At 40.1% G+C, this 22,589-nt stretch overlaps 1 protein-coding gene and 2 long non-coding RNA genes across 4 annotated transcripts in view; all 3 read right to left on the bottom strand.

Moving 5' to 3' along the window:
• LOC139978598 (dual specificity testis-specific protein kinase 2-like) overlaps nt 1-5,290 on the bottom strand; it is a 52,045-nt gene extending 46,755 nt beyond the window's left edge. Inside the window, exon 1 of one of the 2 annotated variants that reach the window (XM_071988940.1) lies at nt 5,070-5,290. The gene's annotated coding sequence lies outside the window, so the exon portion shown is untranslated. Of the gene's footprint in view, nt 1-2,133; nt 2,159-5,069 lie in introns of those variants that run through there. The other variant, XM_071988949.1, reaches the window with a different exon arrangement.
• Nucleotides 5,291-7,144: 1,854 nt separating this feature from the next.
• LOC139972837 (uncharacterized) lies at nt 7,145-10,778 on the bottom strand. Its single transcript, XR_011795084.1, has 3 exons — nt 10,386-10,778; nt 9,482-9,655; nt 7,145-9,082 (listed from the first exon to the last, which is right to left on the bottom strand). It is a non-coding gene; the product is annotated as an uncharacterized lncRNA (long non-coding RNA).
• Nucleotides 10,779-11,530: 752 nt separating this feature from the next.
• Nucleotides 11,531-17,992, bottom strand: LOC139978591 (uncharacterized). Its single transcript, XR_011796983.1, has 3 exons — nt 17,834-17,992; nt 16,749-16,873; nt 11,531-13,047 (listed from the first exon to the last, which is right to left on the bottom strand). It is a non-coding gene; the product is annotated as an uncharacterized lncRNA (long non-coding RNA).
• Between the last annotated feature and the right edge of the window lie 4,597 nt (nt 17,993-22,589).

Below are 22,589 nucleotides of genomic sequence, written 5' to 3'. Positions count from 1 at the left end.
GAGGAGGAGGAGGAGGAGGGGGGGAGGAGGAGGAGGAGGAGGAGGAGGAGGAGGAGGAGGAGGAGGCGGCGGCGGCGGCGGCGGCGGCGGCGGCGGCGGCGGCGGCGGCGGCGGCGGCGGAAGAGGAGGAGGAGGAGGAGGAGGAGGAGGAGGAGGAGGAGGAGGAGGAGGAGGAGGAGGAGGAGGAGGAGGAGGAGGAGGAGGAGGAGGAGGAGGAATTTTTGTCAGTAATATGTATGTATTTTAGATCCTGTGGCAAGCATGAACTCGCGAAGAAGCCATCATTGGCTTATCAAAGCCACAAGCTGACTGAGTATCTTAGATTCATATTTAACGTCCATGATTATGTATTGTCAACAGCTCTGTAACTAGACGACAGACAGAGCTACTAAAGCATTTTAAACAAATCAGGCAAGCTGTGTAACAATAAACACAGCACATACTTCTATCCATCTGTGATTGGTATACTTACAGTAGCAATGCGCAAGTGGCAGTAATGTACTGTTTTTTCTTCATGTATTGGCATATACATTTGATAAATAACTGACATTTTTCATATGTAATATACTCAGATAAGATATTTGTATTAAAGCCCCAAAGATCAACAATGCCAGCAACAATGAACAAAAAAAAAAAGGAAATCTAAAGCACATAGTTAACCTCCTGGCTCAGAAAAGCAAATTGACTGAACTTAAAGAAATAATCAATGAAAACACATTTAAACTGTATGGTCTCATACATGAACTTTGAAACAGCAGTCTTCAACTGACTTGTTTGTACGTCTATAAATAAATGACAACTGGCCCAGAACCGCAGCTCTGGTTACCAACATACTGTATAGTCCTACCAGTTAACATACTTGACAGTTATTTCTGTCACTTGAGAGTACGTAGGTGGAGGAGGAGGAGGAGGAGGAGGGGGGGAGGAGGAGGAGGAGGAGGAGGAGGAGGAGGAGGAGGCGGCGGCGGCGGCGGCGGCGGCGGCGGCGGCGGCGGCGGAGGAGGAGGAGGAGGAGGAGGAGGAGGAGGAGGAGGAGGAGGAGGAGGAGGAGGAGGAGGAGGAGGAGGAGGAGGAGGAGGAGGAGGAGGAGGAGGAGGAGGAGGAGGAATTTTTGTCAGTAATATGTATGTATTTTAGATCCTGTGGCAAGCATGAACTCGCGAAGAAGCCATCATTGGCTTATCAAAGCCACAAGCTGACTGAGTATCTTAGATTCATATTTAACGTCCATGATTATGTATTGTCAACAGCTCTGTAACTAGACGACATACATTTATCTTGGAGTGACTCGAACTGGGGACCTAATGATTGAAAGGCACCGGCGTTAATACTGACATACAAACATCTCCCAATGTTGCTGTCATGCCTCACTGACATTGAGTACTGTAGATATATCAGTCTACCATGGTCCCACAGACTGGTTTTCATAATATTATGGCTACGTTAACAGGTTCCACTTTAAAGGGAAATATTGCGTTTAAATATCATCCCAAGGTCATGCCTGCATACCATTAATTGTGACCCTTACCCTACTCCAAACATGTACCAAAGTACCAAACATATTTTACAAAAAACGTCTTGAATCTTACAGAATTTTAGTAACATCGATGAACATTTTTCATCAGCAAAATGGCTAATTATCCCACGATAAGCCACGTCTATAAAAATTCTTACTGTAACATATGCATTTCATGCAGAAAGGTCACTCTACATGTAGAAGAATGCTATTGAATGAAAACTAATTTGAATATCATAAGAGAGTTTCATACACATTTTTTACCTAAATGTTTACTATAAATGTAGGCTGAGAGAAGACAGTAGATGTGTTGTTATAGAATATTAAGTTCTGCTACTGAATGATATAGCAATGAGCTTAATCATGCTGTGTTTTTGTTCAATGTACCATTTTGATGTTCAAATACCGAATGCAAGAAGAATGTGGAAAAGACAAAAATAAATAAAAAATAAGTTGATACCCTACTTGATCCAAGTTCAAACCAATAAACTAAACACAAGAAAGAAAAACAAAGCATTTTTTTCTGTCAGCGTGCAACAATGTTCTGTATGACAGGACACTTGTTTGCTCCAAGTTCACTTTCTGTTTAAATAAAAAGTATATACTGTAGTACTTACAAACAGTGACAGAATATCTCAAAAACGCTGCTGCGTAGAATCTAAACGCAAAATTTCTCCCAGAATGCATTTCCAAAATGTTCCTCTTTCATTTAACTAAAAAGTTAATTTTTCACTAGAACGATCCCTATTAAATACAAACAGTTTAGGTTTGACACAGAGCTCTAATGTACAAGTTGTGCTAAATATATCTGAAATTATAGATACAGTATATTGTGTATACTTAACTAAGTTACTACTTAGTGTTGTGCCACAGTCCCCATGTACAGTCACCTTGAAGGATTTATCCTGTTTGCAAATGGCTTTTCTGCAAGGTTGTGGATTGATACCAAAAAAACTCCCTACAGTGCACAGTACTTACTAACTTCAAATTGCATGCAACTTGAGGTGTACAGTAAAACCTAAAAGAATCTTTCACAAGAGCTTTTTTTAAGGAAATTCCATAATCTCACTTGGGTTTATTTATTGGATTTTCCACAGAGTGTAGTCAAAGGATTACACACATCTGTTGTGGAAGGAGATTATCAGGAATTTAAGCTCATTTGGAGGGGGGGGGCACTGCATGCCATGTTTAACTTGCCACTCAGTAAACTTTTCAAAATAATTGGAAGCAATGAAATGCAAACAACAGAGAGGAAAATAAAGAGTTAATTTAAAGAGTCAATGGCGAAAGCTTAAACCATTGCTAAGTGATGTACTATGGAATAACAAGACATGGAGAAGATTGTCCCACTTATGTACAGTAATTATGAGGTTGTTGAATATCAACACCAACAGTCTGGTCCTGTTATTATTCGACAAACTACTGAAGTCCAATTAAGCTATTTCTACACATGTCTGCTATTTTAAAGGCATTGAAGACGCGCCCCAAAACGTGTGCGGCCATCTGAAAAAGTTAACTTTCTGTTGCTTGCAAGTGACGTTTTGTTCGTGTCACTACAAAATGCAGACAGTACAGTAATGAAACGTGATACCTTGTTATCTTTAGCTGGACCTGAGATGTCCACTGCTGTATCGTTTGTATACTGTGCTGTGGGTATTGACCGCAGCTGTATGTACTGACTGTACACGAGTGTCTAATTACAGACGGTAGCAAGCTGTGTGTGTAATTTCTGGGATCGATGGTGGTGTCTAACACTTCTGTTACAACTCATTCGAAACTAGGTCAAATTACCGGCATTAGACGTTTCTTTTTGCGCGAATCTTCACACCCTTTAAATCTCTCTTTACAGACTAAGTCTGTTTTAATTCCAGTTGGCGTTTGGAGAAGATCCTGCTGGGATCGAAATGTCGGGCACACTGCCTATTAATGAACATTTACTTACCTGTACCTGATATTTGTGCGGTGTAAACGTAACATCAAAGTAAGCAATCAGAAAGACACATGCACACTGGTGTGGGAATAATATGTACTGTAGCTAGTGTATGGCACAGTATTTTTTATGACTAAAACTGTTCAAAAATTGTTCAAAAAAAGTGCCAAATTGTCCAGTTCTCAGTTTGAATAGAATTCAAACAGGAAAATTACATTGGAAAACATTTCACGTCAAAGGATTTTTCATAAATTTTAAATTGTAACCAGAGAGTTTGTTGTCAAGACCCATGAACAGTTGGAAATATTGAAATATATTATTTTTAGACAGCTTTATAAACTTTGCAGCTACAAACTGTGCATCTGTTGTCAAAACACGACAGCAAATTAGTAAAATTCAAAACTTGGTTTGACACACATCAATCTGCAACATCCACAGTAATAGTCATGGAGAGGAAATGGGTTTTTCAGGTTGTCCCTGTCTTACACATTTTGGTTGTGGACCTAAAAATATGCAGCTCAATTTAACATAGAACAAACAATTACATACATGTATCTACTGTAGGAGAGACACACAGGTTCAATGGTGCAACATCAGCTTCAGGCAAGTAGAATTCCACTTAGATTTCTGTTTTATTTCAAAATCTCCAAATTGATGTAACAATTCAACATATTTATATACCTGTTTCAGAGTATTTAGTTTATTAGTTACAATGCAATCTGACCTTTATGTACACAACTTCATCATACATTTTGCTATGACCTTCAAATGAACTTTGCAATGACCTTCAAAACTGATTTTGCTTGTCCGAACAGAAAGTTGGTCATCAAGCAGAACAATAGCTGTGGATTAATGACCCAAGAACAATAGGCCTCCAATCAAAGTGATATTATTCTGACTGAATATGAGTAAAAAAATCGTTGGTCGAAATGACCATGCTGGTTGGGCAAAATGACCATGCTGGTTGGGCGAAATGGTTGTTGGGCGAAGTGACCAGAAAGCTGCATGCCTAACATTATGTTTGGCTTGCTTTAGGCTACTGACAATTTGTGATTAACTTTGTGTCAGATCACATTGTATAAAACAACTTGCAGACATAGGCTTTAGCTCTTATCAGCCTAACGTCTAGGGGCCTAGACTAGGCCTAACTTAGATTCATAGGCCTAACTTAGATTCATAGTCCTAAGGCCTAGATCCATGTTTGTCAATCCAGCTGCCTAGACTAAGCTCAACCTAGGCTAATTGTAAAATCATTGTATGCGAAATAAAAGGTTGGCTTCTAAAGTGATAGTCATTTGAATTTGAGCCTAGCATAAGCTAGGACTAGAAATTTGTAGAATATGTCTAGGGTCTAGCTAGTGTGACTGTGGGTGTTATTCTGTAGGACGTACACACGTCTCTTCCTGTACTAAAATATGCATCACACTATGTGGCTAGAGTGAATGATAGCCTGAGCTACGGTAATTGTGAGGCCATGGCTAGGCATACTGTAACTTAGGCCTTAATGTTGTCTTCAGCAATAGAAGAAAAGATTTAGGCCTAGGGCCAAGACCTAAGCATAACAGCAGTAGGCCCTAGGCCTAGTAACAATAACAGTTAGAATTTTAATACGCTGAGACTTACCGGACGCCTCTCTTATCGGGCTTTATTTTTCTCTTCCTTCAAGATCGTTTGCTTCTTTTTCGGCTTCTATTACTTATTTAACCTGCATTCCGAGAAGAATAGTAAAACGTTCAAAGATTAATACTCAACAGCGATGCGTAGGCCAATGTTATGTTTTATTAGACAGCCTATCAGTACAATGCAACTAGTAATGTGTGGACCTAGGAAATGAAGTAACATGATGAACCTAAGCTCACCTTTGTAGTTTATATCTCAACTTATAACTGTAACAGCACAGAGAGAGAATTCCGACGAGCGCCCTCTTTTTTCTCTCTTTTTTTTTAGGGATTTAAATTTATTTTCTATGTAAATGCTAATCTGGGTTTAGACATTGTACGGTCTCTGTCTATACTGAAAAAAATCTCTGTTACTGTACTGCTTGGTCGCACAAAAATTCAACACAGTTCTGTGCACGATAGTCGCTACATATACTGTAAAGAGGGCGCTTCCTTTTGGCTATAAAGTCTAAAGTTGTAAAGGCGCACTCATAGCAGTAGCGTTAGCTTAATGCAGATTTGTTGATCTACTACCAGGGTCTTGAAAATATGGAATCCACATGACTAAAGGCCCGGTCACACTACAGCGATATTTTATCGGAATACGGTCCGATTTTTCCGATTTTAGGCCGAAGAGTGAGGTTTGTGGTAGTGAATGTAATGAATGCAGTGGAACATTCGAACACCTACTCCAAATCTGAGGAGTTCTGGAACTGACTACATTCTGAAGTGACGTCACATCGAAAAACGATAAAAATCGGAAGAGAAATCGGATAGCTATCCGATAAAAGGAAACGGAGTCAATATCAAAAGTTAGCAGAGGGCTATTCCACATCGGAATGGCTCAACAGATAGCAAATCAGGTCCTTTATCACTGTGGCTAGAAGACCCAAACAAAAAACTGGCTGTTTCGATTCCTCCGGGAAAATCGGATAGTATTCCGATAAAAAATCGGTATAGTGTGACCGGGCCTTAAGACTATATCAGGTGTGAAGTGGGGGTCAAATCAGGTATACGATAAACTTGTCAAACCGCGGCATGTACTGAGATGAACTTTGTCCGGGATGTTGCGTGAAATAACGTCTATACATATCGTTTCAAACTATAGCGGATTTTAAGTTGACAGGTGGGAGGTTGAAATAGTTAAAGATGATGAATCGGCAGTTTTATATTGCTGAGTCAGCAGTACATATTGGTAAAAACGATGATGCCCGGACACTATACTTTCCATGTGCGTTGTGTCTGTAACTAGTTGTCATCGTTACTGTGCTGCTTTTTGGATTTTAATATCCATATTTTCACTACTATCGACTCTCAATCCAACTTCAGAAAGGGAAAACCATGACGCTACGCAAAATTCGACACACGACATTGTTGGATTCCGCTGATGAGACGACGTCACATCTTTTCAATGCATGGTGCAATGGTCTATATAGAGAGAAGAAGCAGGCAGGAATTCTGCACCAACAATGCGAAAGAGTTATGAAAAGACACAAAACTTATCTCCTGACATTTGTGAAGTTTTCCTTCACATGATAGTGGCACCAATGTAGAGATTCTCTGCATCATGCCTACTCGCCCCTTCTCCAGGTGCCCGGTCTGACTAAGGGCCTGGAAAGAAGCCTTTGTCAGGTTTGTGCGTTGCTGCGGTGGACAGGCGCGTAGTCAGGGGGCGAAGGGGGCAGCCGCCCCCCCCCCCCCCTTGAGCATATTTGTTTTATTTGTTTTAATGTTTTTATGATATCGCTAGTAATTTCAAAAGAGAAATTCTAAGATGCAACTTACAAGGCCTGGGAAGTGCCATTTCCAGCAATCTGGGAGGCATTTTCAGCCAAAATGTTCTTGTGCGCTTCGCGCCAACTTATGGTGGCGCTACGCTTAGATAGTATGCAATGCCGGATCTACGCCTCTGATAATTTTTTTACATTTTCGCCCCTCTCTTGGCAAAATCCTGGCTACGCGCCTGGCGGTGGATGACAGGACGTATAGGAGGGAATGATCACATGCATGGGAGAATTGCACTGTAAAAACACTTGGGTCATTTTTTGACCCAAATTTGACCCAGCAACTTAGTGGAATCTCCACCAGCCCAGATTTGGGTCAATTTGACCAAGGATCTGTGTCATTTGACATCTGACCTAAAACTGGGTTATTTTGACCCATACGCTACTTTGACCCATATGCTACTTTGACCCAGCTTTTGACCCAGTGGTTAGTGCAATCTCCACCAGCCCAGCAGATTGGGTCAAAAAAATTGACCACGTAAATGGGTCAAAGCTGAATTTACATTTGCAGTTGCAGGAAGTCTATAAAAGAAATGACATAAGACTTCGATTCCTAATGATAAGTTAATTTATTCAAATCACAAAGTGGTGTTACAATAAAGCATGCAATTCCTTCTATTTCACATATAATTATCGATATTCATTTTGTTTTATTCCAACTAGAACATCATAGTAACAGTAAAAATCAGAGTAATGTGATATCCATAAAACTAAACAAACAATGAACACAAGAACATAAGCTAAGACTAATGTACCAATTGAGAATCATTGGAGACTAAGCAATGTTCCTTAAAATCCTGACATACTTAACTAAAACAACTGATCATTTATTCAAGTGCACAAACTTTAGTTCACTGAGGAATATGTTCTGTACTACTTGAAAGACTTTAATTGTTGATCTCACAGCTAGGTTTGCTGCAGTGTTTGTAATATTAAGTTAATCAAGACTGGAGCATGCACTCACTCTCTACTTGTATCCTTAGTCACTGTAGTAATTTGATTATTAGCTAGCATTTCTAAGAATATAAATAAACAACATTCCATAGTTATCAATTGTATAAAATGTTAGGTATACAAAGAAGACATGTAGTACATCAATGGTGGCTGTAAGAAATCAAATATTTTGGAAAGCTCAATGTTTGGTGGGGGCTTTGTCATGGTTAAAAGTCAAAGACAATATCAAACATATTTTGCAGTGGGTTGGTGGGGCAAGACAAACCCTATGGCCAGCTGCCAATTAATAAAATCTTGCAAGCATATCCCAAAGGTGATAATTTCCTCAGTAGTTCTTGTACCAAAACAGCATTAGATTTGAATGAGGAAAAGCTGTTTAAAACATACAGTACAAGACTTATAATCACTGAAAAGTCATCAATAAATGGAAACACTATGAATAAATAAATATTTTTGCACCACCAATATGTTACAATATGTATTAAATTTTCAGTTGCTCAGGCAAAAAATGTACATCAGCCATGCTTTTGGCTAGTTGTACATATATGATGTATGGTGGAACACTTGTTTTGCACCACTGTTTGTGAGGCAGTTCTGCTTCTTTAGTCCCTCTAAACTTAACAATAACAAATACCAAATGAAACTTAAACCTTGTTCAAGGTAATATAACATGCAAACATAAATAGCAAACAACTTTGTCACATTATGTAAATTAAAAACCTCATGTAATCATCCCATCATGTTAATGACCATGAACTAAGTGTAAACCTAATGTTGCACTGCCCAAGGTTTACATGAGATATGTTCATATCCCTTATATGTGTTTTGAGAAAATTATACGATAAAAGGTTACAATGTATAAAAAACCAAATAAATCATATTAAACACTACTTTTGACAAAGTTGTTTACATACCTTTTTTTCCTCTTACTGACTACTTAAAAAAGCATGAAGGCTTCTTACTGAAGGGGATGTCGAAACCTTTCCTTTCCCTTCACTAACCTTAATGAGGAATTTGTGTATAAATTCCCAGGTTGTTTGACACTGGCAGGGGTAGGCTATGTCAAACAAGTACAATGATTTGAAAGAAATATCAAAAGCTGCAATCACATCTGTTGCTGGCAGAGCAACCCCTTCGATGTCGGATACCTTCTATCACCAAATGCAAGGACGAATGGCTGCTTTTGAGTCCTATCTTGCTTAAGCTCATCTTCCATGAATTGAGGAAGATTGGTCCCAACCTTTGGAAGAAAGAAAATAAATTGCTGCTTTCAATGCACACTTAATTCTGTTGTCACTAATTTAAATAATTAGCAAATCTTTTCACTTGAATCATTACCATAGCAGATTTAAGATTCTGTTGACCTCAAATGATCTTGGACCTCCATTAAAAAATAGAGGGATCATCTACTCACAAAGGGCTACCTACATACTAAGTTTAAGGTTTAAGCAAGTTAACTTGGCACCTGACTGTTATACGTGAAAAATCATTATGACATTTTATGCGATTTAATTACATACCAGTAGGAATGACTGAGGATGTAGGAATATCAGTTACTTAGCCTACACAGTTAAAAGAAATTGACCCATATCCCTTACTGAGTATATTGTATGTAGACTGTTCAAGATAATGGTATTACCTTTTGGATTTGTTTTTATGTTGAACTTTACAGGTGTAGGCTTCTTTACTTCTTTCGGTGTTGCTTCTTGTTTCTTAAAGGCAAGGGATCGTTTTCGGGCAATCTTTCCTCAAGATAGTCTGTAGCATAGCCTGTAGCAGGATGTTTCCCATGGGCTTTTGGGTACCATGCTACCTATAGTCCACAGATAAAAATAGGACATATATAGTTAACTTCAATTGTTCAATTACACCGACTATAGTCTTGGCAAAGACTGTTTGTTGGAGTATATCATATTTTACTGCAGTACGTGGCATAACCAGTAGGGGAAATGCCCCCAATTGGTCACCCCCATCCCCCCAAATTGACATACAAGTAAATTAGTAAGATAGAAATGATGAACCATTTTACATCTTGTCCACCCCTTAAATACAAGAATTTTATCCCTCCCCTTACACCCCTTCCCCATATCTTGTCCCCCTCCCCTTGCACAGACTCCTTGCTACCCTTCAGCTCTCCCCCACCCCCACTAAAAAGTCTGATTATACTACTGTTTTACTACATTTAAAAGCACACTGTTAACTCTCTGTTCAGCAAGAAAGCTAGTAACAAGTAACATTATACTAGTCTTAGCCTCTAACGTTATATTTAGTTAAACTTACGTAGTGAGGTTATGGCTATGCTTTATCAAAGACCAAACGTTAGGTCTAACATTACAGCTATCTATGTATCACTATCAGTATCACTGTATCAGGGTAATTATGGGCTTGTCTGAACCACGGCGCTCGCAGCACTAATAACATGTTACTTAGGCCTATAGCCTATCATCATATCTACAATGGCATACTATAATATAGTATTTAACTAATAAACGTTGCGAGCGCCTGTGGCCTGAACTAGTCAGCATACTTTGGCGTATATTTACCTTTGAATATTGGTATTTACATTGGTAAACCCCAGTCATCAAGGATGGAACTAACAAACGTGTCCATTTTCAGAGCCCATCAAAGTTTTTGATTCAACTAAGACAGCCTTCTTGGTCCTGAATTTACGTATGGTTTGTAGATTTGTGTGACGGTGTTCAGCTGTTGTCTACGAAAGGCGTCATGCAAAAACGCTGATAGTGGTCACATGACATAACTTATCCAATGAGAAAAGTCTTTGAGAATGACCCAGTGCAAAAAGTCAAACTTTCATCGAGCTATTTCACAATTTCAAACAATCTTGCGTAATAACTCAACCAATACGACCCATTTCTGGGTACAGTATGGCTGACTCAGCAGATGGGTCACACAAAATGACCCAGGTGTTTTTACAGTGTGGGGATCTTTAAAACCGGCATCACGAGGTGCATGTATATGCAAACAGTGCACAGAAGCCATGCCTTAGCACGGCCAGCTTTCATTGAGAGTTAAACATTCCATGCAAATCTATAAAGCCTCCTTGCTTCCCATCATATACACCTCACTCTTTCAACATTTGGTTGAGTCTCACACCAAGCGGCCTTTTCCTTTTTTTTTCCTTCAGAGTCGTCAAACGTCCGTCATATCATATCGACGAGAAAATATATATAAAAAAAACGGTTTTGGTGATTTTCAATGAGTTGAATGAAATTATTATTATTATTTTCAGACACAATTGATTATCAAGTTAATGAAATAAACTTGATAGCCCCCCCCCCCCCCGCCCCTCCAAAAACAAAAATGTTCAAAGCATCATTTGGAGTTTTATTTTTCTTTTAGGATATATTGAGATTAAATTCTGACCGATAGAGACGGCTCCATAATGTAAAGTTGAAGATGACGTCACATGCCCCTTTGTTCAAAGTTTGAACAACTTCAAACCATATTGCTATTGTTTAATATATGGTTTGTAAAATACATTTCCATAACTCTATCCATCCAACCGTTCATGTGAAAAAGAAAGAGATTACAAAGAGAGAGAGGGACAGTGAGTGGGGGGGGGGGGAGAGAAGACGATAATAGTTAAGATTTTTGTCTTATCTTTATTGTAAACCGTATACATTAAATTTTATAAAAGTTAATGCTTCACAGGGGCGGATCCAAGATTTTAAAAGTGGTGATAGGGGGGGGGGGGGTGGGCTGCGGTCCTGAGGACATATAAGCTCATAAACTAAGTCTATGACTAGGTCTACAAGGAAGGTTGTGCCAATAAGTACGTTTAATTTTGGAGGGCGGTGGAGGGATTAACAAAAGACAAGGAATACCCCCAATCCGTGGATTCACAAATGTATTGGCATGCTTATGATATAAAGGCATAACTTTGAACCAACAGTTTTCAGTTAGTTATGGCTGTTAGTTAATACGGTATACTACACTGACCCCATCATTGATGCATTATTGCAAAACTCAGGTCTCACTTCTCAATATATTTATATATCTATATATCTATATATATATATATATATATATATATAGCCTGTTCTGAGTGCGCATTTACAAATGAGAAGATAAATGTAAACTTGAATAAATAACTCTGCATATAATACCGTACAATATAGCTGGCATTTCTACAACACTTAAATTAATAACAATTAAAAAAACGACTGCTTCGTGGCCGTAAAATATCATTATTTGCACACTGTTCAGTCACATCGTTTGTAAGTTAACCTAAAAAGTGTGCATCAATAAAAGAACCCCCCGCCCCTTCCATGATGACGTTTAAACTTCAAAAACATATTTTAGGTAAGAATTATTGATCATACGGAGTTCTCGAAGTGACAGATATGTACTTACTGTGTTAATAGTAGTAGTTGTAGTATGACAACACGTGAAAAGTATGATATTTATCGAACTGACAGGTAACGATAAAATGATATTTTGTCGAAAACTATCAGTGTCGAGTTGCTAAGTGTTGTTTTGTTTTTTTGCACGTGACTTGAAAACACGTCATAAATACGAGTTGACAATTTCTGATAATGTGACGACTTGTCGAAACAATATCAAATTTTCGAGTTATGGCGTTGCAAAACAACATTTGTCGAGATGTCGCGTTATATAATAACACGCTAAGTCTACACTTCTGTTTGTCCCTTGAGAACCACCTTAGAGAATAGGATACAACACTTCATTGCAGTCCTAGTACATATATCACAAATCTACGATATGGTGCAGTAACAACCGCAAAACTGTACCAGGTAAGCCTATGCTTATAAGCAATATTTCAGTAACCTTGTCTGTTTCACTGTTTAGACAGGGAGCGATGCTGTTGTCAAAATTCGAGACTAGCAACTCATTAAAAAAGAGTTTTAAACCTTGTTTCTAGTGTAGAGAACTAAAACATGGCGTAACATACGGTTACCATGTCAACACATCTTCGGTATTTTAGGAGTTCTCTCTTCACGAGTTATCAGCTCTTCCCAATGAGCGGCAAAACTGATTTCATTATCCTCAGCCAACAGTGAATTACCGACTTTCATTTGTGCGTCGAATAACTCTAAGTAACTAATTCCCTCGGGAAAATATGTTGACGTCACATCTCGTCCGCCGTGTCGGTGATGACGTTTACCTGGTCGTGACTTCATTAAGGGAGGAGACATCCAATGAGTGAACAGAAAAGAGCGCCGTCTGTAAATGAAATCAAAACATTTGTAGTAACTATTCAGTTTTGCCTTTGTTTTACTCTATCTCGCCCAGTCTCTTAAAAACATCCTCACGTAGCACTCTAAAACGCAGCAACTGGGCTCTTCCCTCTCTAATCTAATCAATACAATAGTATAAAATATTCCCTGAAAGAAAATGAGGGCGGTATTGATGAACTATGGCTACGGCTGTGAGTACTGCGTTTCTGTATGCTGTCGTGTTGGACGAATCTAACGGTAGTAGTATACAGTTATACCGACAATTCGATCCGGGTTATATAGCCATTGCCGACTTTGCAATCCGGTTGCCGCTCACAATTATGTAAATTCGGTAAGAGGGACTCCATAGTTTTCTATGCTTTATGAAACAGCCAACAACAACCCCCCCCCCCAATAATCAACAACAATAAAAGTCACGGTTACAAGCCCCCTGCATGAGTAGTGTGTAGGTGGTGCACCGTGGCTGCAAACGCGATAGGTGGAGAGTAAAAGTGATGGCGCAATGTAATATTCAAGCAATATCACTAGCATGCTAGAACTGCATTTGCCTGCAACTACGCAGTATTTGTAGTGCACGTGAAGAGCTTGCAGTATTAGGAAGAACTTTCGATTGTTCATGGTGTTATTTTTTTGGGCAGACAACACACCAGGGAGTATAGTCATGTAGGTACCTACAAAGTGAGGGCGCTTGTGAGCACCGTGACAGCAGAGTTGGGGACTCGAGTCAGGGACTCGGACTCGAGTCCGACTCGAGTCGCAAATTTTAGGACTTGAGACTCGACTCGAGACTCGGCTGTCAGAGACTTGGGACTTGACTTGAGCCTTGCCCAAAAAGTTAGCAAAGACTTGGGACTTGACTTGAGACTTGCCTTCAAAAGACTCGGTTTTTCTACTAGAGACTTGTATTTCACAATTTTCTAATCATTAAATAACTTCATAAGTTGATATCGATAATAAATAATTATGGTTTCGTGTACGCAGGGCCGTCTTAAGTGATCACCGGGCCCTGGGCCCCGCAATGGAGCGGGGCCCATCAATCAAGTGAGTTCGAAAAAAGTTGCGTGAAAAATTGACATCCTTGACAATCGCTCAAGCATAGACATGCCTGCATTTACCACCCCTCCCTATGTCGCGCATAAAGCATAAAACTTTAGCTGAATAACATACGTGATATATCTAAAAAATGAAATACATTATAGAAGAGAAGTCTTCCAGTTGCCCTCCATCCCTTCCCTAACAATACTGGACTTACCATTGTAACACCCTTGTGTTGAGTCTTTCAACTGAGAGGGAGATGTAGGCGGTTTTACACTATCTAACGCAACGTAGTCGCCAAGAACATGAAGTATTTTTAAGGGAGGGCCCGAGGAACATGAACTTATAGCATGCTCCTCATGGTGAAACATAATTGCACCTATTAGGTGAATTGAGTGTACTGTTAATAGTAGGAGAGACTAGCGTAGGTTCTTATGACCAACTAGACCGGTTTCTGCTTTCAAACTTCATAGGAGGAGCTTCATCAGTAGTAGCCTTTGAATATTTTATATTCGGCCTGGGCGTCTCATTCTCAAAATGCATCTATTTTCTGTGTACAAGTTTTTATGGACTCATGGTGCAGCTATAAGAGCATCTAAAAGAGCTTCGTGTGAACCTTGAGAGTCAGCTGATTCTTCGTTAGTACGAAACCTTGAGTTAACAAGTAAATCTTTGAGATTTTGGGCCCTATTGTAGGCTAGAATCGGTTCTTTTGGAAACAGTTTGGATAATTGTTGCGTGTTGCGAGATTAAGTGCCAATGTTTCTAAAGTGTTTTTTTTTTCAAATGCGTGGTTTTGATATGGGGTGTAAAGGTGAGCTTGAACACAAGTGGTGGTTACTTTTGTTTAGGTTTGGTAGTGAGGTATTGCCCACGGTTTTCAAATTTTATGCCTTTCGTGGCTGAGGCAATTTCCTCTTTCTTATAGTTACGGAGTAACAGTTTCTCTGTGTAAGCCTTCGGGCATTGTATATTCCAGGGTTGCCAACTCAGATTTGAATATTTAATGTCAAACTCTCAAGTGTATCACCAACTCTCGTCACAAGTTGTCAAGTATCGAATTCAATCAGGCATAATGGCCTATTCAATAAGTTTTCCTCCCAGATTAAGACACGGGGTTACTGTGATTGCGGGGCCCCTGACATCGCGGGGCCCTGGGCCAGGGCCCAGTGGGCCCATGCGTTAAGACGGCCCTGCGTGTACGCTCGAATTACGAGCGCCCAACGACGACTACAGGCGTTACCATAACTACCATCGGCTTGGTTGAATATTCCATCCAGGGCTGCTGTTTGGCTGAAAGTTGGCCTTTTTCAATAAAACAGTGGCTAGCAAATTTTGAGGTAATTTGTTCCGTGGCGTGTGCCCCGGTTTTGCTATTCGGCTGTTTAATTTATACCACATAATTCCTGGAACACTGTTACATTATTCGTAGCCTGCATCATTGTATTCAAACTTCAAAGACTTGAGACTTGACTTGGGACTTGCTCATAGGGACTTGAGACTTGACTCGAGACTCGACCTCCAAAGACTTGAGACTTGACTTGAGACTCGCTCAAAATTTTCAAGGTGACTTGAGACTTGACTTGAGACTTGCTGGTAAAGACTTGAGACTTGACTTGAGACTTGCAGCTAGCTAGGGACTTGTTGACAACTCTGCGTGACAGGCTCATAATAAGTTGGCTACGCAGCTAGCCTCTGAAAGGTATCGTTCACTAGCCAGTAATGCCAATATTGTAGCGCGCACGCGCACTTCAATAATGAAACAAGTAAGATAAATCCTTTGCAATAACGTACAAAGTGGCTCTCTTGCTGTGTGTATATACAAGGTAAATCTGGGAGTTGGAGGTGATGGGGCAGGTAAAGTGTGTGTGTGCATTGAGGGGGGGGGGGGGTACCGAATTGATGAAAAAAAGAGGAAACGTGTAGAGATTACTCACTAAAACAATGTGTAATAATAACAACGTGCATACGTTGTACATGATTAATGTATAATAAAAATTTTACAATTTTTATATAGCGCATTATACCGTCTCAGTGCGCTTTACAAGAAACAAAATGTATACAAAAACGACAGCATAAAGGAACAAAAACTTAAAGATATACATGAAAGGATCGGGAAAATGACAACGGTTCAATGAGGGTAGCTCATGAATAAGTGAGTTTTTAAGACGCCTTTAAAATTTTCTATGGTATATAGGGGCATTCATAATGTGGGTGGGGAGAGTGTTCCAGAGTTTGGGAGACGCAAATTGATGAGAACGCTCACCGTACGTTTTAGTTTTAATTTTTGGTGGCTTTAAGAAAATAGCACTGTTAGATCTGAGTGAGCCAGTTGGAATTTGAAGGGTGAGTAAAGTTGGAATTATAGATTGGGGCAAAACCATGGATTGCTTAGTAGGTGAGGATGAGAAGTTTGTATTTAATTCTTTCAGAAACAGAAAGCCAGTGGAGTTGGTGGAGAATAGGTTTAATATGGGATCTGTTATCTGTGAGAGTAACTAATCTGGCAGCGATGCTTGAATGCGCTGAATTCAAAGAAGGAACAAATGATATATTTAATAACGTATTTTCAGAAACGTGCAATGTTAAAGAACGCCCTCACTTATGTTGTAGACGTGATGCCGTATATATCTCATTAAATTATGTACTCACCTGTCTTTGAACCCCATCACTTGGCTAACGTCTTCATCCGATAATCGTAAACAAATTTCTAATATTAGTTTCTCGTCATCATCGGTATCCATAGTAACGACATCTGCTGAAGATTGAATTAACTGCTACAAAACAAGAATTGAATGTGGGTGAATGAAGGTAAACCATCAAGCCTAACATTATATGTAATTTCACGTGTCAGTCACCCCCGGTCTGTGCACCCCAGTTTGTTATTAAATCCTCGTGTTACAGAATACCACACAGAAGATCTTTGCATCAGGAAATGATAAAATGTTGACTGGGAGGTGGTCAGCGAATGGGGGGGGGGGGGTGGAAGGTGGGGATAAACCACATGTAGTCAAACCGGCACTCTGGCTCACAGAAGTTGGGAAATGAGATAAGGATTCCTGCCTATTCCTTTGACCACCGCACCCCCGCCCCATCACTCTTCAGTCCCCACCCCCACACACGCTTTCACATTTTAAACCTTAACACGGCTGACAAAAAACTTTTAGATATGTAATATAGACTTAATGAACTATGGTATCAATGAATACGTGAGCCCATGTATTTTAACCAGATAGCTAGGTGTATAGGCAATGTATACCCGCAGTTATAAGGACTAGCAAACGTTCAAAAATAGGAAATTCATTACGCATTATTCCTTTGCCTTTTTATCTTATTTTGATGGTTCGTAAACATCCCTGCTTAGCCAAGACTTAAAAGATACCCTTCTTAAATTAGGTAAATTAAGATAAAATTCGCCCTGCCCCTACAGCCCCTGTATTCCCCTTCCAAAACAGAGGTCAGTTAACCATTCGAACTAGGCGTATACCGTAGATTTAAATTTAAAATTCGGCTCGCAGGTGAATAAATATTCATATTTCTTCATACTGGGAGTAGTCACTTCCAAATTACCGATCTAGCCTACACTTCATTCTACAAGCTTTTAAGATATCAGGGCGGCAGCCTATTGGACTATTTGGCGTTATAACGCAGGCCAGGGCAGCAAATATAAAGTTCATCCCTTTGTTAAAAGTGTCCGGTGGACCATATCGATCAACACAAACATTGATATAGCTTACCTGTTCACGTTAAAGGGAAATGATTTTCAACTCTGCATGTGGTAGGCCTAACCATGAAACAAACGGTCGTTAAATCGCATTGAATAAGCTGTTATAACGGTTTAATTTCAAACGCACACTTCAAATTGGTTTGCTGTTGGCGCGCTGGATGTTAGATATTTGCGTTCACACATTTTATCAATGCGTTTGCAAAATGCGAATGCTCTGCCTGTTGCACGCAGTTGCACGCGATGGTGAAAGTTGCCTATGGTAACCGTTTACGTCATAAATGCGCCATATCCGTAAGGGGAACTTCATGCTCATTATTTAAAAAAACTACGGATCTATATTTCATTGCAGCCATATATGTATATTAATTTCTCTGATGTTATTACGTTGAAGTCCTTCCCAGACGGTCTTGAGTCACCTCCGTACCGTATACAATATAGAGGAACATAGGTAATGTTGACAAAGAATTTCTTTGAAAGTCTAAAAATTATTCTAATAGTTCCTTTCGTTCAGGAATACCGCCCTCGTTTACTACACGCGAGCTGTCGTCATCGGCGGCCATCCAAAGGTAAGTGTACCTATGGAGCTATTAACGTTAATAGCGCCATGGTTTAACGAACCTGACAAAGGGCCCTGCTACGTCAGAATGTTCACCCAGGCGAATATGACAGAGATTATTGAACAATAAATTCAGTAGATAGCTTAATTTAGATATTACTAAAGTTGTACATGTCTGCGACATGCTAGACAAAGTCTGGAAAATCCAAAGCGCTAGTCGCGGACGAACATCGCAGAAACAGAGCCGTGCGTATAGAAGTTCGCTAAGGGCACTCATGAATGTTAAACTTATCCTATGTTTAATCTTACTTTCATTCATACTTAATAAAGATTCCTAAATCCTATTGGTCCATTCAGGTCAGCTGACCGTGGTTAATCCTTTGAGTAACGCACGGTAAAATTACGGGGCATCACTTTAATAAATCTTTGGTTATATGTAACCAAAAATGTTTTGATTTATGATTTTTCCCCCACACAAATGGTAGTGTATGAATGAACGGGGTTAATCAACGGTCTAGCGTGCGTTACTCACATGATTAATGCACTCCGGGTGTTAAAGCTATCGCTGGATGCACTCGGGCTCCGTCCTCGTGCATCGCTTGCATTATTCCCCGATCGGTAGCGACCCACAAGCTACGAAATCACCTAATATGTATATATATATATATATATATATATATATATATATATATATATATATATATATATATATCTCCCCTGCACGCTATTAATGATTTAACTGTATGTTGACTATTTTGATTTGCAATTAAGTGCATATTGGTTCAAAAAACAGCACATACAATTGATATCAAAGTTTCGCGTGACATGTACATATGTTTTTTGAGTCACCGCTGTCCCTATCGCGAGCTATCGTATGACCGTTTGGCGATCCATTTGTGGGTAACGACCGGCCCATAGGTCAACTCAATGGAAAGCGTGGCCGGAGTGTGCTGAACAACGCTATCAGACCATATATAATCGTAGTGAGTTGGAAAATGAAGAACAGTAAAAAAACTCCCAGCCTCCCACCGGGATTCGGACCCGGGCCTCTCGCTTAATATGCGGACACCCTAACCACTAGGCCATGGACGCCAGTGGCGGCGGAACCGGGGGGGGGGGGGCTTGGGGGGGCTCAGCCCCCCAATGAAAAAGTTGAGGGGGCAAATGCATGATAAGCCCCCCCAATATTTACCAAGGCTCCGAAACGTGCATCTGCCCATTTTTCAATGCATACTTGTCGATCTGTCCGATGCACACGTATACTATATAGGTGTAATAATTTTAGTAAATGCTGGGGGACCCTCGGCCCGTCCCCTGGCTATAGACCACATTGTCACCCCAACCGCGTCTTCACGCCCAGTGAAAAGTGGAAGCAATGAGTGTGAGTACCGGTAAGCGCAACACAACTTCGTCTTAGGCCAATGACTTGCATCATTTCAGCCAGTTCTCCAACATCCCCTTACTCAGTGGCGGAGTGTCCATACAGTCAGGGGCGGATGCCCCCCTGACGGACTCAAATGGACTGCAGGCGCCCTTTTCAGCTTTTCACTACTTTTTACTTATTCGCGATTATTGACTATTTTATTGCGCTCTCATCTACCTTTTGACATTTGCCATATTCTGTTGGTGTAATTTTACGACCAAATGGCGACGACAGCTATTTATTCTCCGTTTATCTGCAAATTAGCAAGGCCCGGAAAGGATCATTTCCTGCAATCTAGGGAGTGTCTTTACTCAAAAATTTTCTGTACGCTCCGCGCCAACCTGTGGTGGCGCTCCGCTTAGATAGTGTCGAAAGCGCCCCTACAGACCATTCTTGTCCCTCTGACCAATACCCCTAGCTCCGCCACTGCCCTTACTACACTCAAAAACGTCTTTGCGAGTACACTACGAGTAATAGCTACTCTCTTAAAACACCATCGAATATACAAATTACAATGTTTTACAGACTTTTACGTGCAATCTCAGAAATTGCAGGCTTGAGACCCATACTTTAGGGCTAGGTATTCGCAGCATAAAACACTCGGGAAGTGCCGTTTCCGGCCATCTGGGGGTTTGAAAAACCCCCAAATTTTCTTGTACGCTCCGCGCCAACCGATGGTGGCGCTCCGCTTAGATAGTCTCCACACATTAGCCCCCCCAATAATTTTTCCGTTCCGCCGCGCCTGATGGACGCTAATTGTGTATATATATATATATATATATATATATATATATATATATATATATATATATATATATATATATATATATATATATATATATATATATATATATATATATCGATATCTTCTTGATAGTTTACTTTATTTTCTATTGAATGATCTCAATTCTACGGAGGTGTACCTTTATAATAAATATTTGCATTCTGTCAATGACTTGAATAGCGTCAACTTAAGCCTAGTAACCCACCACCTGACCTTCGGTCTATAACACAAATTTGAACAAGTTAAACGTAGGAGCCTAACTTCTTTTTTTTTTAAAAGGGCAGCTTTACTTCTGAGAAAACGTAAATCACAACAGCATAAAATGTTTACAACTGATAAGTTAGGTGGGAATATAGATTATGGTATATACTTAATCCATTGGAATATGTTTGCATATATTATCTGGACGAATCACACATCAAAGTGGTCTTGTCATTAAACCTCATCTCGAGTCCCTTTTATCAATTTCAAGGGTACAGCTCTTTCCTCAAAAACAGTATAAATAAAGGCGTGGTGTCCGGGTAGAAGAAGGTGATGACGTCGGGCGGGGGGTGGGAGTGGGGACAGACTAGTGAAGACATTGTAGGCCTACTTAATTTAGTGCAATTTGCTCTTATGCACTGTTAAGAAAACTAATTTAAAGGAGAATTTCTGACGTAATAAATTAAAAAGTAATAAATTATTGTGGCACGCCGTTTGTACGATATATCAGTTTTTAAGGCTAAAATAACGGGAACCGTTATTTGGCGTGTGTATTCATCGTTAGTTAACGTTCATTGCCCGCTCTGTAAAATTACAGAACGTTATGAACGTACAAAAACCCGTTATACCGTAAATTCGTTGTAGAATAACAGTTGAACGCACTTGAATTGTATATAACGTTAATTAATTGTATATTTATTGGTTGGTATAACGACATAACACCAATTATATAACCTTTATGAGAATGTGCTTTTACGCTTTATTACCGTTTTGTATCAGTTACGTGTACAAGTAAGAGGGCATGACGTTTCGATCCTAGCAGGATCTTCTTCAGAGGCTGAATGGCAAGTTATAGTAAGAGAAGGGACAAATACACACACAGAATACAGACAGGTTAATGAGCAGGGTGAACACCAAAGAGAAAGATGTAAGAGGATTAGTAGACAAGGGATGGAGAGAAGAAAGAAACCAACAGGGGGTTGAGGTGAGGTATGTGATAAACTGTAGAGGGACAAAAGGAGGATGATGGGAAGTGGATAGGGAGTAAACTGGAGAAGGACAAAGACAGAAAAGTGTGGAGAATTGAAAAGGGTGGAAGAGAGCTGCTAGAAGAGGGGTGACAGTGGGGGGGGGGGGGAGGGGAGATGGTAGGGGGATAGGAGAAGAAAGGTTAGTCATGCCCTTCCTGAATGTTGAGCCCATGAGGTTGAATGGTGTGAACGCGTTGCATCCATAGTCTCTCTCTGCTGATTCGTATTAGGTCAGGACGGCTACCTAAATGTTCAATACCCTGCAGGGACATGTTATTAATGGTATGGTTGGGATGGTTCAAGTGTTCTCCAACCGGGGATCCCATTTTAGTTTATATTTGTATCATTATCCATACACCGGGACACTGCCAATTTTCCCACCCCGATGGACGGGTTGTTAGCCCTATTTGCCCACCCCGGTGGACGGGTTGTTAGCCCCATTTACCCACCCCCGGTGACCGGGTTGTTAGCCCCATTTGCCCACCCCGGTGGACGGGTTGTTTATTCCGATCCACACATATACAACAGTGTATTTACATTACTGCACAGGCGAGAGAATGCATTGCATTTTATGATTGTTTGACATTTGACGTGGGTCGAGAGATGAGTATCGATTAGTGCAGAGATGGGTATACGTATTGTATTTGTTGTTCAAATAGTTCGATCGACATATTGTTTGCGCTTCCACTATACAGCTTTGTTAACCTCTCTCTCCCTCACTATTGTAATACCGATTGTTGCTAATTCAATCGTGTATTGCTCTCCAATGCC

The sequence above is a fragment of the Apostichopus japonicus genome, chromosome 2 (assembly GCF_037975245.1).
Source record: "Apostichopus japonicus isolate 1M-3 chromosome 2, ASM3797524v1, whole genome shotgun sequence".
In the NCBI taxonomy this organism is placed as follows: Eukaryota; Metazoa; Echinodermata; class Holothuroidea; order Aspidochirotida; family Stichopodidae; genus Apostichopus; species Apostichopus japonicus.
Note: the sequence above shows the minus strand (reverse complement) of the source record. Positions and strands in the feature narration are given on the sequence as shown.